Source organism: Coloeus monedula, assembly GCF_965178545.1.
Source record: "Coloeus monedula genome assembly, contig: HAP1_SCAFFOLD_67, whole genome shotgun sequence".
Taxonomy (NCBI): domain Eukaryota; kingdom Metazoa; phylum Chordata; class Aves; order Passeriformes; family Corvidae; genus Coloeus; species Coloeus monedula.
Genome location: NW_028120824.1, coordinates 968,039 through 981,741, shown reverse-complemented (window position 1 = coordinate 981,741; position 13,703 = coordinate 968,039). Strand labels below are relative to the sequence as shown.

At 53.0% G+C, this 13,703-nt stretch overlaps 1 pseudogene across 1 annotated transcript in view; it reads left to right on the top strand.

Annotated features, from left to right (window-relative positions):
* The first annotated feature begins 1,254 nt into the window (after positions 1–1,254).
* LOC309585543 (epidermal growth factor receptor kinase substrate 8-like protein 2) overlaps positions 1,255–13,703 on the top strand; it is an 83,314-nt pseudogene continuing 70,865 nt past the window's right edge. The window contains exon 1 of the transcript in view: positions 1,255–1,263. The product of the transcript in view is annotated as an epidermal growth factor receptor kinase substrate 8-like protein 2 (transcript). The remainder of the gene's footprint in view (positions 1,264–13,703) is intronic.

Here is a 13,703-nt window from a genome sequence, read left to right as displayed (position 1 = left end):
AGCCCCCCGTGAGCCGCCGCCGTCCCCCCGCCGGTCCCGCACCGCTCCGCCGCCTCACACCGCCCCACCGCACCTCCCCGCCGCCCGCCGCTCCCCCCTCCCGCCATTGTGGGTCCCCTCAAGGTATCCCCCGCCCCGTGCCGCCCGCGGGTCCCCTCAGGGCAGCCCCCGCCGCCTCACGGCACCCCTTCCCGCCATTGCGGCTCCCCTCAGGGCGCCCCCCCCGCAAGCCCCCCCCTTCCCGCCATTTATGCACCACCCCACAGCACCCCTCAGGCCACCATTTTAGCCCACCCAGCCGCAGCAGGCAGACCCCCCAGCACCAGGAGAACACCGCAGCCCCCATGGAAGGACAACACCCACACAAAAAAGGTTAGAAAAACACACAGAGGGTGGCAGCCAAGGAGGGACACTGCAGGGGGACACAGTTAAGGCCGAGAGCCCAGGGGGACATTTCAGGGGGACATAATAAAGGCCAAGAGCCCAAGGAGGAGGCAGCAGGAGAACATAATAAAGGCCAAGAGCCCGGGGGGAGTCCAGGGAATAAAGAGAAAGGGCTCAAAAATCAGACACTACACAACAAACACAAGGGGTATGAGACACAAGCCCTGTTCCCTAAACCTAACTTAATCAGGACCCCAAACAACAGCCCTTTCTCCCCAGAAGCAGCCACAGGCACCAGCTCTCCCCACAGCCAGAGGCAATCACCCTGAATGCTGAGCCCATGCCAGCACCCTCCCCACAGCTGGAGGAAATAATCCCAAATGCTGAGCCCATGCCAGCAGCCTCCCCACAGTTGGAGGCAATAATCCCAAATGCTGAGCCCATGCCTGCACCCTCCCCAGAGTTGGAGGCAATAATCCCAAATGCCGAGCCCATGCCTGCACCCTCCCCACCTAACCCTAAGCCCAAACCCTAAACCCTAGCCCTAGCCCTGACCCTGACCATGACCCCTAACCCCCAACCCTAACCCAACCCCCTAACCCTAACCCTAGCCCTAGCCCTGACCCTAACCCTATAGCCCCAATACCAATACAATGCCAGGACCACGCCAGGAGCCTGCCACACAAGGGACAACGCACGCAGGCCAGAGACCAGCAGGTAAAGTTCAGGGGCCAAGTGGGACAGTAGTACATAGGGTGGAGGGGGCAGAGGGACAGGGGCAGGGAGCACAGAGGCACAGGGCCAGGGGCCAGTGCCACGTTAGGTGCCACACACCACCATCAGGAGTAGAAGCCAGGTAGCAGGGGCCAGATGACCGCAGTAGGGGTCAGGGGTCAGCAGTAGGTGCCAGGTATCAGGGGCCAGGTGACACAGGTAGGGATCAGTGCTGGGCATCAGGTGACAGCACCAGGTGTCAGGTGTCAGGTCAGATGACAGTGCCAGGTGTCAGGTTACAGGTGTCAGGTGATAGTGCCAGGTGTCAGGTGTCAGGCCCCTCCCCTCATGCCACACCCCCACCCCTCCCATAACCCCACCCCCTACCTCTAGGAATCCGTATGCACCCGCCAGGTGAACATTTAGGGTTTTCCAAGTGGGTTTCCCTGAGGGTTTCTGAGGCATAGGGTCCAGGTCAGGACCCAGGCACCCAGTCAGGGTCCAGGCACAGGTCACGGCCCAGTATCCTGGTCAGGGTCAGGGTCAGGGTTGCAGGGCAGCAGCGCAGGTACGGGCCAGGGGCGCAGGTTTGGGGTGCAGGTGCATGCTAGGGTGCAGGCGCAGGTGAGGAGCACAGGTTAGGGGTGCAGGTGCAGGTGAGGGCCACAGGCTAGGGGGTGCAGGTGCACGGGAGGATCACAGGTTAGGGGCGCAGGCCAGGGGTGCAGGTGAGGAGCGCAGGCTAGGGTTAGGGGTGCAGGGTAGGAGGCAGGGATAGGGGTTACAGGTGAGGGTCACGGGTTTGGGTCACGGGTTAGGGTCAGAGGTTAGAGCTAGGATTAGGGTCAGGGGTTAGGGGTAAGTGTTAGGGTTCGGGATTAGGGTAGGGTTAAGTTTTGGGTTAGGGTACAGGTTAGTGTTGGGGTAGGGTTTGGGTTTGGGGTTAGGGGTTAGGGTTAGGGGGTAGGGTTAGGGTTAGGATTAGGGTTGGGGCTTAGGGTTACGGGTTAGGGTTAGGGTTAGGGGTTAGGGTAAGGGTTATGCCTAGGGTTAGGGTTGAGAAAACGACAAAGTCAGGAGTACCAGGGATACTTACCATTCGAAAGGCATGCCAGGTTGAGCGCAGAACAGATCAAGCCTTGCTCCCTCTTCTTCTTTCTCCTTGGGACTCGCCATAGCCCAATGCCCAATTTGTACCTCAAACTAGGGTTAGGGTTGGGGTTACGCCTAGGGTTAGGGTTCAGAAAACCACAAAGCCAGGAGCTCCAGGGATACTCACCATGCGAAAGGAAGTCCAAGTTAATCACGGCTGATCACAAACCTTCCTCCCTCTTCTTTCTGCTTGGAACTTGCCTAGGACCTCTGCCCGATTTCTGCCTCAATCTTGGCTTATGGTGCGGGGTTAGGGTTAGTGTTATGCCTAGGGTTTCGTTTCAGAAAACCACAAAGCCAGGAGCTCCAGGGATACTCACCATGCAAAAGGCAGGCCAAGTTGAGCCTAGCACATCCAAATCCTTGCTCCCTCTTTGTCTTTCTGCTCGGAACTCACCACAGCCCAATGCCCAATTTCTGCCTCAGTCGAGGGTTAGGGTTAGGGCTAGGGTTAGTGTTATGCCTAGGGTTAGGGTTCAGAAAACCACAAAGCCAGGAGCTCTAGGGATACTCACCATGCAAAAGGCAGGCCAAGTTGAGCGTAGCACATCCAAATCCTTGCTCCCTCTTCGTCATTCTGCTCGGAACTCACCACAGCCCAATTCCCGATTTCTGCCTCAGTCGAGGGTTAGGGTTAGGGCTAGGGTTAGGGTTATGCCTAGGGTTTGGGTTCAGAAAACCACAAAGCCAGGAGCTCCAGCGATTCTCACCATGCAAAAGGCAGGCCAAGTTGAGCGTAGCACATCCAAATCCTTGCTCCCTCTTCGTCATTCTGCTCGCAACTCACCACAGCCCAATGCCCGATTTATGCCTCAGTCTAGGGTTAGGGTTAGGTTTATGCCCAGGGTTAGGTTTCAGAAAACCACAAAGCCGGGATTTTCTCGACCATATGCAGAGCCCAGCACTAGGAATAAAGGAATTCCAGGCTTTACAACGCCAAAAATGCAGTACCAGAGAGTTCTGTTATCCCGAGGACTTGGGGGATATTTGGCAAAAATTTCCAGGGGCCCAGGCTGGACCGAGCTTTTAACGCTCCCCGGATCCACGGGATCGGGGATTCCAGCGTGCCCTGCACGGGTTTTTTCAGGGAAGTCCCAAATCCTTCGTGTGAGCATGAAGCAGAATCCCCTGGGAGCTGTGAAGGCAACAGGATATTTCTTGGGAATTTTGAAGGATTGGGTGAGTCCTCAGTGTTAGGTTGGAATGAACGCAAACTGTCCGGGAGTTGCTGGTTTGGGGATGGCCGGGTCTGGGTTTGGATTTGTGGGCACCGAGTGTTCCTTGTGTCAGCTTTAGGTCTTCTGGATTGGTGGGAATAGTCAGAGAAAAGAGAAGGCAATTGAAATGCGGAGCTCCATTCCCGGAGAAATGGTCAGGATGGGAGAGGAAAGGCTGTGGAGCTGCTGGGAGCTCCTGGAGAACGAAAGGATCTGAGGCCTGGAGGCAAAAGCTGTGGAACAAAGCCTGAAAAGGGTGTGGGGTGGGGCGGGAGGGGGAGGAGGGCACCGTGGTGGGGGGAAAGAGGGAAAGGATCCCTGCTCCGGGAATCCAGCAGGGACCAGGAGAGGATCATTTTCCATCCACTGCTCTCAGTGGAATCCTAATAAGGATGGTGGAAGGGAAGTGATTCGTTTGTTCTTAGGTTTGGAATGAAAGGTGCTCTTGCAGAGGGGACTATTGACCTGTTAAAATTCTGTTGGATACAGGAAAAGAGGGAGGAAGCAAGCAGCTGGGGAATGAAGGGGTGGATTTTTTGGTGGATACAGGGAAAGACATGGGAAGGGGCTCTCAAGTAAAATACACCTCACGGGCAGCACCAGGAGAAGCCTCAAGTGCCCTTTTTTTCCAAGCTCTGACATTCCAGAGGAGTAAGCAGTGGTCAGCCCATCACTTTCTGTATTCCTTGGATGCCCAGTGCTTTGTTGGGAAGAGATAATATTTGGAAATGAACAAATCCGGGGATGTAATTTCCTGATAGTAAAGCCCCAGAGAGCCTGGTTTTGATATCCTTCCAGCACCCAAACGCAGCAGAGGGAATCCTGGCGGAGCTGGAAAACGCTGTCGCTCCGTCGGTGGAATTCCTGGGAACTGGAAAGCAGCAGAAGCAGCAAGAACAGAGTTGGAAGCAGGCTCCAGCCGGGTAAGGCAAACACCAAATCCTTTGGAACTGGGCAGGGGTGGGAAGAATGAATTCTTACATTTGTAGCCCAGGGATTCCTGAGCAGGATCCCGGCAGGGAAGACTGCAGGGATCAGGCTGGGGCCTGATCGCAGCTGGGGGCAGCGAGCCTTGGAATTGGCTGAAGGGAAGAAAGAGGGATCCTTTGAGCACAAGGATCAGGTGTCAAATGTGGAGATGGCATCAGACAATTCCTCGGGAGGGTTTAGTTCCTGGGCCAAATCGATCTCCTGCCTTGTGAAGGAGCTCAGAGAGCTGGGAAGAGCCCAAGCAACGCAGGGAATGCACCGGCAGATAAAAGTGCCGGGGAACGGTGGGGAAAAGCATCCGAACAGGGGGCCTCGTTTTGTACAGGGACGGTGCAAAAAAATGTCCAAAAGAGCAGGAATGGAATGGGATTTCACGTATTCCTCGGAGGCCACAATCGAGTGGGAAGGCTGAGAGAAGGAAGCAAAGCCTAAAAAGGCAGATGAGCCAAATCTGCCCAAAGCCTCCAATGGCCACATTCCCTGGCATTGCTGAGGACTTCAGCCAAGCTCCAGGCAAAAGGTGAGCCCCTATGGAATCCTTTCTGGGAGACCATATCCAGCTGGGACCCTTCCTGGAGAAGGCCATGGGATATGGGTTATCCCAGGTCCAGAGAATATGTCATTTCCTCAGGAAAAACACTTGGATCACTGCATCACTTTCTTGTTTTAGGCTCACCAGTCACCCGGGCTATCCCAGCGGGGAGAGCGGAAGCACGTCCAGCCATGGAGAATTTCTGGGAGAGCCCTGGAGAAGAAAGAAGGCTCCAGCTTCACAGATCTGTGTCATAACCCATCCTGTCGGCCGCTCCTGTTTGATCCTGGTGCATTTGTCCTCTTGGATTCAACCTGAGCAGCGCTAATTGCTGGCAATGAAGCAGCCTTTGGTACTTCTTTTCCACAAAACCTCTCCATCCTGCCCTTCAATCCTGTTGCAAACACGGGAAAAACCCAAAATTCCGTTTTTCCCCCCCTCTCCCCTTCACTTTGCCTCCTCTTTTCTTGCAGGCTTTGGGCTATCCAGGCTTGCATGTGGATTAGGCAGAGCACCCCGGAAGCTCAGCTCCAGGTGGGATTGCAGCGGTGTTGGAAGCACCAGGGATTCTCCCAAGGTTTGGTGTGAGGAGCTGCATCTTGGGAGGGGCTGGGATTTTGTGCACTTCTGGGTTTTTTTTTTTTTCCTGTTTGCCTTTTGGGCCGCCTCAGAGAAAAAGCTGAAAACCGAAGAAGCTGAGGGGGGGTTCCCAAATTCCTTTCCAGCCCTTCCGAGGAGGCACAAAGCCACGTGGAGCTGAGGAAAGGGATGTGAGGAGAATGGCAATAATGGAGCCTTGGGACTCTGCACTTCATTCTTTTCACGTGTTTGGAGGTGCAGGAAATGCCAAACGCCACAGGAATTCTGTGTCTGTAACATCGGGTGCAACCTCTTGAAACCCAAGTGCTCAGAGTGGGGTTTTCCCAAGGGTAAATCCCAATGTGACATGGCAAAGCTTCAGCGAGGATTTCCAGGCTTGACTGCAGAGCTTTTGGGAAAGCTCAGTAGCCAAACAAGATCAGATTTCTGTCGGATTTGGATCAAACGTGGCGTTTAAATCTGGGACAGCTCAGCTCCCCGGGTGGGAAAGTGCTTGGAGCAGCCGAGAGCTGAGCTGTTTTTGAGAATTCCAAGCGTTGTGTTCTTACGCTCCTTAATACAACGTTTAAATAATTGATCCTGAATGGAGACAGTATCAGAGGGATTTGTTAGAGGGGCAGGGATGTTTTTTCACCTGGCAGTGTGTTGGGATAGTCAAGACTCCTTATGTCAGAATTAATTGGTCTTCCTTCTTTTCCCTTTTGTTCTTTCTAGGTTGTGGCTGAGTGGGGAGAATATTTGGGATAAAGAAACGAAATGCCCGAGGGAAGCTTCGCGTTCCCGTGGGGATGCTTTAGGCGCGTGCAGCTTCTGAACTGCACCGAAACTTGAGGCTCCCACAGAAGCCGTCCGAAGCTGGAAGGGCCGGGGAAGAGAATTCCAGGAGAGGTGTGGGAAGCGCTTTCTGCCAGGTCTGGACAGCACCGAGGTGGGAATGACTTCAAAGTGTTCCTTGTCCCTGTCCTGTTCCCAGCCCAGGACCAAGTTGGTGTTCCCTGAGCGGCTGCGGTTCCCTGGATGTGGCAGGAGGAGGTCTCTGCCGGGGAGTGGGAGAAATGTCCCTGCCCGGTGCCGTGTCCTTGGCGGGCAGAGAGCGCCGCTCGTGGCAAGGGGGGTTTGTGAGTATGGAATCAGCCCTAGCTCCTTTTTAAGGGGGTGTTTTAATGAGTCATCAGCAGGGACCACTTTTAGCCAGCTTTAGTTAAGTTCCTTTTGCACAGGTTTCATGTTGCTTTGATGGTGAAATCACCAAACCCTGAAGTTTGCCAAATTACCCCTGAAAAGCTTTAATGAACCAATCCTGATGGAACTGGGGATTGGATATCTGGGATCTTATGGCCCTTTGAGGCCATGTTGGGTTTACCCCCTGATTTTGGTGCCAAGGGAAACTCCAAGTTAAGAATGATCCAAATATGAAGCACTTCTCACAAAACTCAGCTTTGCAAACCTTTATTTGGGCTAAGAAAGAAAAGGTGGGAATGCCCTTGGCAGAAAAGCAGCTGTGAGGCACAGCAGGCTTCAAATGCCTGTCAGCAGGAGCTCCAGGAGAAACGGCTGCTGGCTCCAGGCATCCTGGGCTTTCCAGGCGGGTTTTGTACTGGATTGCAAGGCAGTTTTCCTGCCTCTGGGGGGTGGCACCTGCACCCGCTGGAAAGGGAAAATGTGGAGAGAGGGGCAAGCGGGAAGACGGTTGCTGATGTGTGTCCTTGGATTGCAGTTCCTCCCGGTGAGTCTGTGCTGCTGGAAGTTTGAAGGAGATCAGTCCTGGAGTACGTGTGGGTTCACCTGTGGGGTTTGGGAGCGACGCTGGCCATGAAATTCCAGGGATGTTCCCCCTTGCTGGAGTGAGAAGCAGTGGAAGCACTTTGCTGTCTGCTTCTTCATCGCCTTCGCCTCGGTCCCCTGGGGCTCCAGGTAATCCCCTCTCACCTTTGCTTTTCCAAGGGTCTCTAAATGAGGGCTTGAGCTTTGGTGCAGCTCCCTTTACAGGGAAGATCTGTTCCAGGAAAGGTCTCCTGGTCTGGCCCGATGGCGTTGCAGGAAGAGCAGGAAACCCCACAGCTCCTGTGGCTCCCTCATCTGATTTGCCTGCAGGCAGCCAGGATCATTCCCAAGTGTCATCCCCTGGCTCCGTGACTCGGTGAGGTTGTGTTCCGCCAAAGGCCAGGGGCCGCTTTGTTTTGCGGCTCACGAAAGTCCAGCTCGGTGGTGCTGGGTTTGGTTTTTGTGTGCAATGAAGGCACTAAAAAATTCCCCTCCTTCCCTGGCACAGCCCTGGAGTGGGAGCAGATTCCCCTTATCCCGGAGTTATCCCGCTCCTGCCGTGGATCCCTGCGGTGCCGTGGCAGGTGAGGAGACTGAAAGCTTTCATTAGGAATTGGGGATTATGAGCACTGACATTTACTGTGCTAGAAAGTCTTAAGGGACAAATTTGTGCCAATTAACGTCACGCCTTTAACTACGAGGATCAATTCGTGTTATGCTTGTACCAGAGTCTGGTGACAGAGGGGGTTTCCAAAGGAAGTCTTGGTCCATGGAGGCTTGTGCCCAAAGAAAATGCCAAGAGAACTGAGGTATGAAAAACAAAGGTCCTTTATTTATCTAAGAGCAGCAACAAAAACGAACTACAGAACATATTTACATTGTAAGAACCTTTGTAACAACGACGATCTATAGAACGTATTTACAAGAACATAGCTATCGATACTATATTAAACGTATTTACAGAAGACAATAAGAAACGCTAAAACGTATATACAGCAGGGTGCCGTCTCTGGCCTGGATCTCCATCAGTCCTGGAAGGAAAAGCAAGTGACAGAGTCATTGCAGTCAGGCACAGAGGGCTGTTCCATGTGCCCCCAGCCTGGGACACACTGGCAGAGCGGGACTCTGCTGCCAGCGCTGAGCCTGGCTGGGGCTGGGGGTCAGGCCCCAGGCACTGGCATGGGGCTTGTGTGAGCCAAAGCAAGGGCAGGACAGGCTGGGGATGCTGCTTGTGCTGCCAGAATCCAGCCCACGGGGCACCGTGTCCCTCAGCGGGGCACCCAGCCCAGCCCCAGCCTGGCAGCAGGGCACCCACTCTGCCTGTGGGGAGCACATACCTGTCCTACTGCTGGAGTCCGTCCTCATCCCAGGACCATGTCCTCCTCCTCGTCTTTTCCGTCCACATCCATGTCCTCACTGTATTCTTCCATTTCTACCTCCATCTCTTCCTCCATCTCTTCCTTCACGTCCACCTCCATCTCTTCCTCCATCTCCTCCTTCGCATCCACCTCCATCTCTTCCTCCGTCTCGTCCTTCACGTCCACCTCCATCTCTTCCTCTCCAGTCTCTCCTCCCTCCACTTCCATCTCCTCCTCTGTATCAATCTTTAGATCCACCTCCATCTCTTTCTCTTCGTCTCTGGAAACCTGCAGATGTAGCAAAACCTCGGAGTGGGATCCCTGTCCCACAGCATCCCCACAGAGGCACTTAGGTGGTGTCCATTTCCATGGAATGGCACCTTACCTTCCTCAGGACAAATGTGAGCATCTGGCAGGGATGAACGGCAAAATCCAGGCACAAGAGACCTTTGGGAACACTCGGGAGTATCGGAGCAGGGGCCAAGCAGGGTGACGGGTGTGTAGGCACAAGGGCGAATGGTTGTGTTGTCCTCTGTGCTGGATGCTGGGAGCTCCAGTGTGAATGCAGACCGTGACGTCACAACTCACAGGAGTCCAGGGTCACCGTGGAGTGGACAACGGGCATCACAGAATGATGGAATCCCTGTGTGGTCTGGCTTGGAAGGGACGCTAAAGATCATCTTGTTCCAACTTGAGCAATCTTCTACCAGAGCACGTTGCTCAGAGTCCTGTTCCCACCTGGCCTTGGGTGTTGGCAGGGATGGGGCATCCACATCCTCTGTGCACAGCCTGGGCCAGTGCCTCAGCACTCTCAGTGTGAAAAAGCAGCTTCCTTAGAGCCAACCTAAATCAACCTCCTGCACTTCAAAGCCATCCCCGCTTCTCCTCTTGCCACTGGCCCTATTGAACACTGTCCCCATCTTTCCTATGGGACCCTTCGAGTCCTGCATGGCCACAGCAAAGCCTCTCCAGGGCCTTCTGTTCTCCAGGCTGAACATTCTCAACCCCACATGGACAGCAGGGACTTAGATCAGCAGAAATCAAAGCTGCAAGGTAGCAAATAGCACCAGGAACTGAGAGAGGGAAGCTTTAGACTGTTGAGAGTCTTTCTGAAGAATGGCTAAAAAGCAAAGGTCATGATAACACAGGAGGCTTAGTAAAGATGCAGACACTGAGTCCTTGAGCAAGAAGTTGCATAGATAACAGAATGTGCATTCAGATAAGTAAGAAGACAGAAACCATATGGAAGAGAAAGATAAGACCACCGTGTTTGCAGATCCCACGGAATAGCTCCCACCAATGAGGAGCTCAACTTTTGCAATATGTATGAGCTAATTAAAGGTACTACAAGTAAGTGTAGTTTTGAAAAATAAATCGAGACTTGCTGAACATCATGCCTTGAGTGCTTGTCTCCCGCGACTCCACCCAACATCTGGCGCCCGAACAGGAGAAGTTGCCCTAGCCTTATGTGACGGGGGAGTTGCGTTGGGGTCGGGTCCCGCAGCTAGACGGACGGCGAAAGAGGTCTCGTATACTGCAGCGATTTCCTCCGCGCCCGAGCGACCGCACAGGCGGGCTCGCCGATACGTGCTGCCGAAGCCTGGAGGGGCTAGCAACGGTACCGACGTAAGTATGGAAAGGCAAGCAGCACAGGAACTTTTTAAGGCTTTTTTGCTTAAGCGTAATTTTAAAGGGATTGATCTTGATAAAGACCTCCCCGCTCTTTTAACGCATGCGCGCTCTTACGGTTTTTTCGCTGACCCCCACTCCATTCATGAATTAAGTCAGTGGCGGGCGTATAGTGACAAACTCTGGGATCTTGTCTTAGATGACGATAAGCCAGCTAAAAAGATGGCTAAACTATGGAGAGTTGTTTATAATGAACTTTTAATGGTACAGGCAGAAAAGAAAGCCGCAGAAAAGATTAAAGTTGCACAGGACCGTAATCGTCTTTACGGGGAACATGGTCCCTCTCCCTTCTCTGGTCCGCCTAATCCCCCCACCTTTGCTACGGTTCACGTACCCCCTGAGGCCCTTGCCTCTGAGTTGCCTTCCGCGCCTCCCCCCCCCCCACCTCCTGCTCCTCCCACGCCTTCCTTGCCGCAGCCTGCTCCTCCGCCCTTGCCTCACCCGTCTCCGCCGGACTGTTCTCGCTCGCGAAACCCCTTTGTTAGCCCTGAGCCTGTCCCTGGGGCAGAGTCTGACCTCGCGGAGGCCATGGCTAGGGGCCATCGAGAACTTTGGGCTGCGGTTGCTCGTGAGGGCTTACAAAAGGGTGATTCTGACATGCTGGCGGCTGCTCAGGACAGCATAGCGTTCCCTGTCTTATTTGTCCCTAATCCGCAAGGGGGCGGCAATATCGCGCAGGTGACTAATCTGGATTGGAAGCTGTTAGCTCAGCTGCGAGCAACGGTGGGGAATTACGGTGTCACCAGTGAACCAGTTAAACAGATGCTTGATTATATTTTTAACGCTTTTACCCTTCTTCCTGCTGACATTAAAGGCATTACTAAGCTCATGTATACCCCGCATCAGCGACTGCTTTTTGAGGCTCGCTGGAGGGAGGAGGCAGCTGTTAGTGCAGATCTCGCTAGACCCCAGGGAGATCCGTTAGCAGATATCACTGTAGATGAACTTCTAGGACAGGGTCAACATATGAGGGTTGAGGCTCAGGCTGCACTAAGCCCTGCTAAATTGCGGGAAGCTATGGCAGTTGCTAAGAAAGCTATGGATAAAGTCCGAGCCCCGGGTGGGATCCCTATGTATATGAACATTAAGCAAGGCAGAGAGGAATCTTTAGGCTCTTTTGTTGACAAAGTTATGGAAGCCATCTCAAAAGCTGGGGTTCAAGAGCATATGCATGACCCGTTACTTAAGCAATGCCTTTTACAAAATGGCAATCAAGCCACCCGTGCCCTTATTACCTCCACCCCAGGGGACTGGACTGTCCAGCAACTTTTAGAGAAAGCTGCGACCATGCCCACTGGCTCGCAACTATTCTTAGCACAAGCCTTAGCAAAATTAGGTGAAGGGCTTAAAGAACAGGCTATTAGCTCTCAAAATCAGGTTATGGCAGCCCTTGCTCCTCTCCAAGCGGCAGCAGCACGTCCCCGCCCAGCTCCAGGTGGCCGCATGAAGTGTTATCGCTGTGGGACACCCGGTCATATTCGTCGCGAATGTACAGCCGCAGGAATTTGGTGCAACAAGTGTCAATCCAATACGCACAACTCGAACGCATGCCGTAATAGCAACAAGAAACAGGGAAACCCCCGACCCAGCGCGAACAGCGGCCGCGCGACGACACAAGTAACCGCTCCAGCACCTCTACCTGTCCCCACCCAGCGACAAGCGGAAGTCTCGGCCTGGACCTGGCAGCCTCAGTAGATACTGAGTTGCTAACATCAGAAATCCATCGCATTCCCACTGGTGTCATCGGACCTGTGTACATTAATGGCCAAGCTATGGGAGGACTTATTGTAGGTCGTTCATCTGCAATTACAATGGGACTCCTAGTAGAGACTGGTTGATGCTGACTCCGCTGGAGAAATTTTTATTTTAGCACATACCGATTATCCTCCTGTTAAGATCCCAGCAGGACAAAAGTTAGCACAACTAGTACCATTACCACATCTAGCTTCAAGCATTCCGCCTGTTTGTGATGCACCTAGGTGTCAGCCAAGTCCTGGCTCTACTGGATCTCTGACCTTACTCACTATTGATCTCACCTCCCGCCCACGGAAGCGTTGTCTCCTGCTGTATCAGGCAGAGTCCATCACCTTGGAAGCCCTTCTTGACACAGGAGCTGACTCCAGTGTCATCGACCCTGGAAAATGGCCTTCCAATTGGCCCATTTTGCCCGCTACAACTACAGTCACAGGTATCGGAGGTATGAGACTTGCCCAAAAGTCTCCTTTGCTCCACATTGAAGTTGATGGCAAACAAGTGCCGGCTATAATTTCCATCATGCCCCTACCAACAACTGTGGACTGTTTGCTGGGCAGAGATGTTTTGGCTCAATTAGGCCTCGTGCTGACCAACGACCACCATTTACACTAGAGGCCATTGCTTGGACATTCCCGTTGCCGCTGACATGGACTACTAACGACCCTGTAGTGGTAAAGCAATGGCCTTTAAAACGGGAAAATTTAGAACAAGCCCATGCTTTGGTAACCGAACAACTACAACAGGGCCACCTAAAACCATCTGTCAGTCCTTGGAATACTCCTGTTTTTGTCATACGCAAGAAGTCTGGTGCGTTTCGCCTTTTACATGACCTCCGTGCAGTAAATCAACAGATGGAGTTTATGGGGGCACTACAACCTGGTCTCCCCAACCCAGCCATGTTGCCCCAAAACTGGCCTCTTTTAATTATAGATCTCAAGGACTGCTTTTTTACTATTCCATTGCATCCAGATGACACCAAGCGCTTCGCCTTTACCTTACCTGCCCTGAATAAAGGAGAACCAGCTAGACGATTTGAATGGACTGTATTGCCGCAAGGGATGAAAAACTCACCTACTTTGTGCCAACTGTATGTTGATGCTGCCTTACAACCCTTACGGAGACAGATGCCTGATGACATTATTTATCACTACATGGATGACATTCCCTTTGCTCAAAGGGATCCCTTCACCCCTGCCCAGATGCAAATTATTGTTGCCTCCTTGGCTGCCTGGTCCCTTGTTGTGGCACCCAACAAAATACAAGTTTCTGCTCCATGGAAATATCTAGGATGGACTATTACCGCTCAAAGAATAAAGCCTCAGAAGTTACATATTCAAGCATCTATTTCAAACCTAAATGAGGCCCAGAAACTTCTAGGAGACCTACAATGGCTTAAACCCATTACAGGAATTCCCAACATGCTATTGGAACAGCTACGTCCTTTGCTAAAGGGCACAGACCCATGTACTCCTGTGACGCTTACGCCGCAACAGTCTAAAGTCTTGCAGCAAATTACATCCTGTATCTCCAGAGGCTTTGTTGACCGTC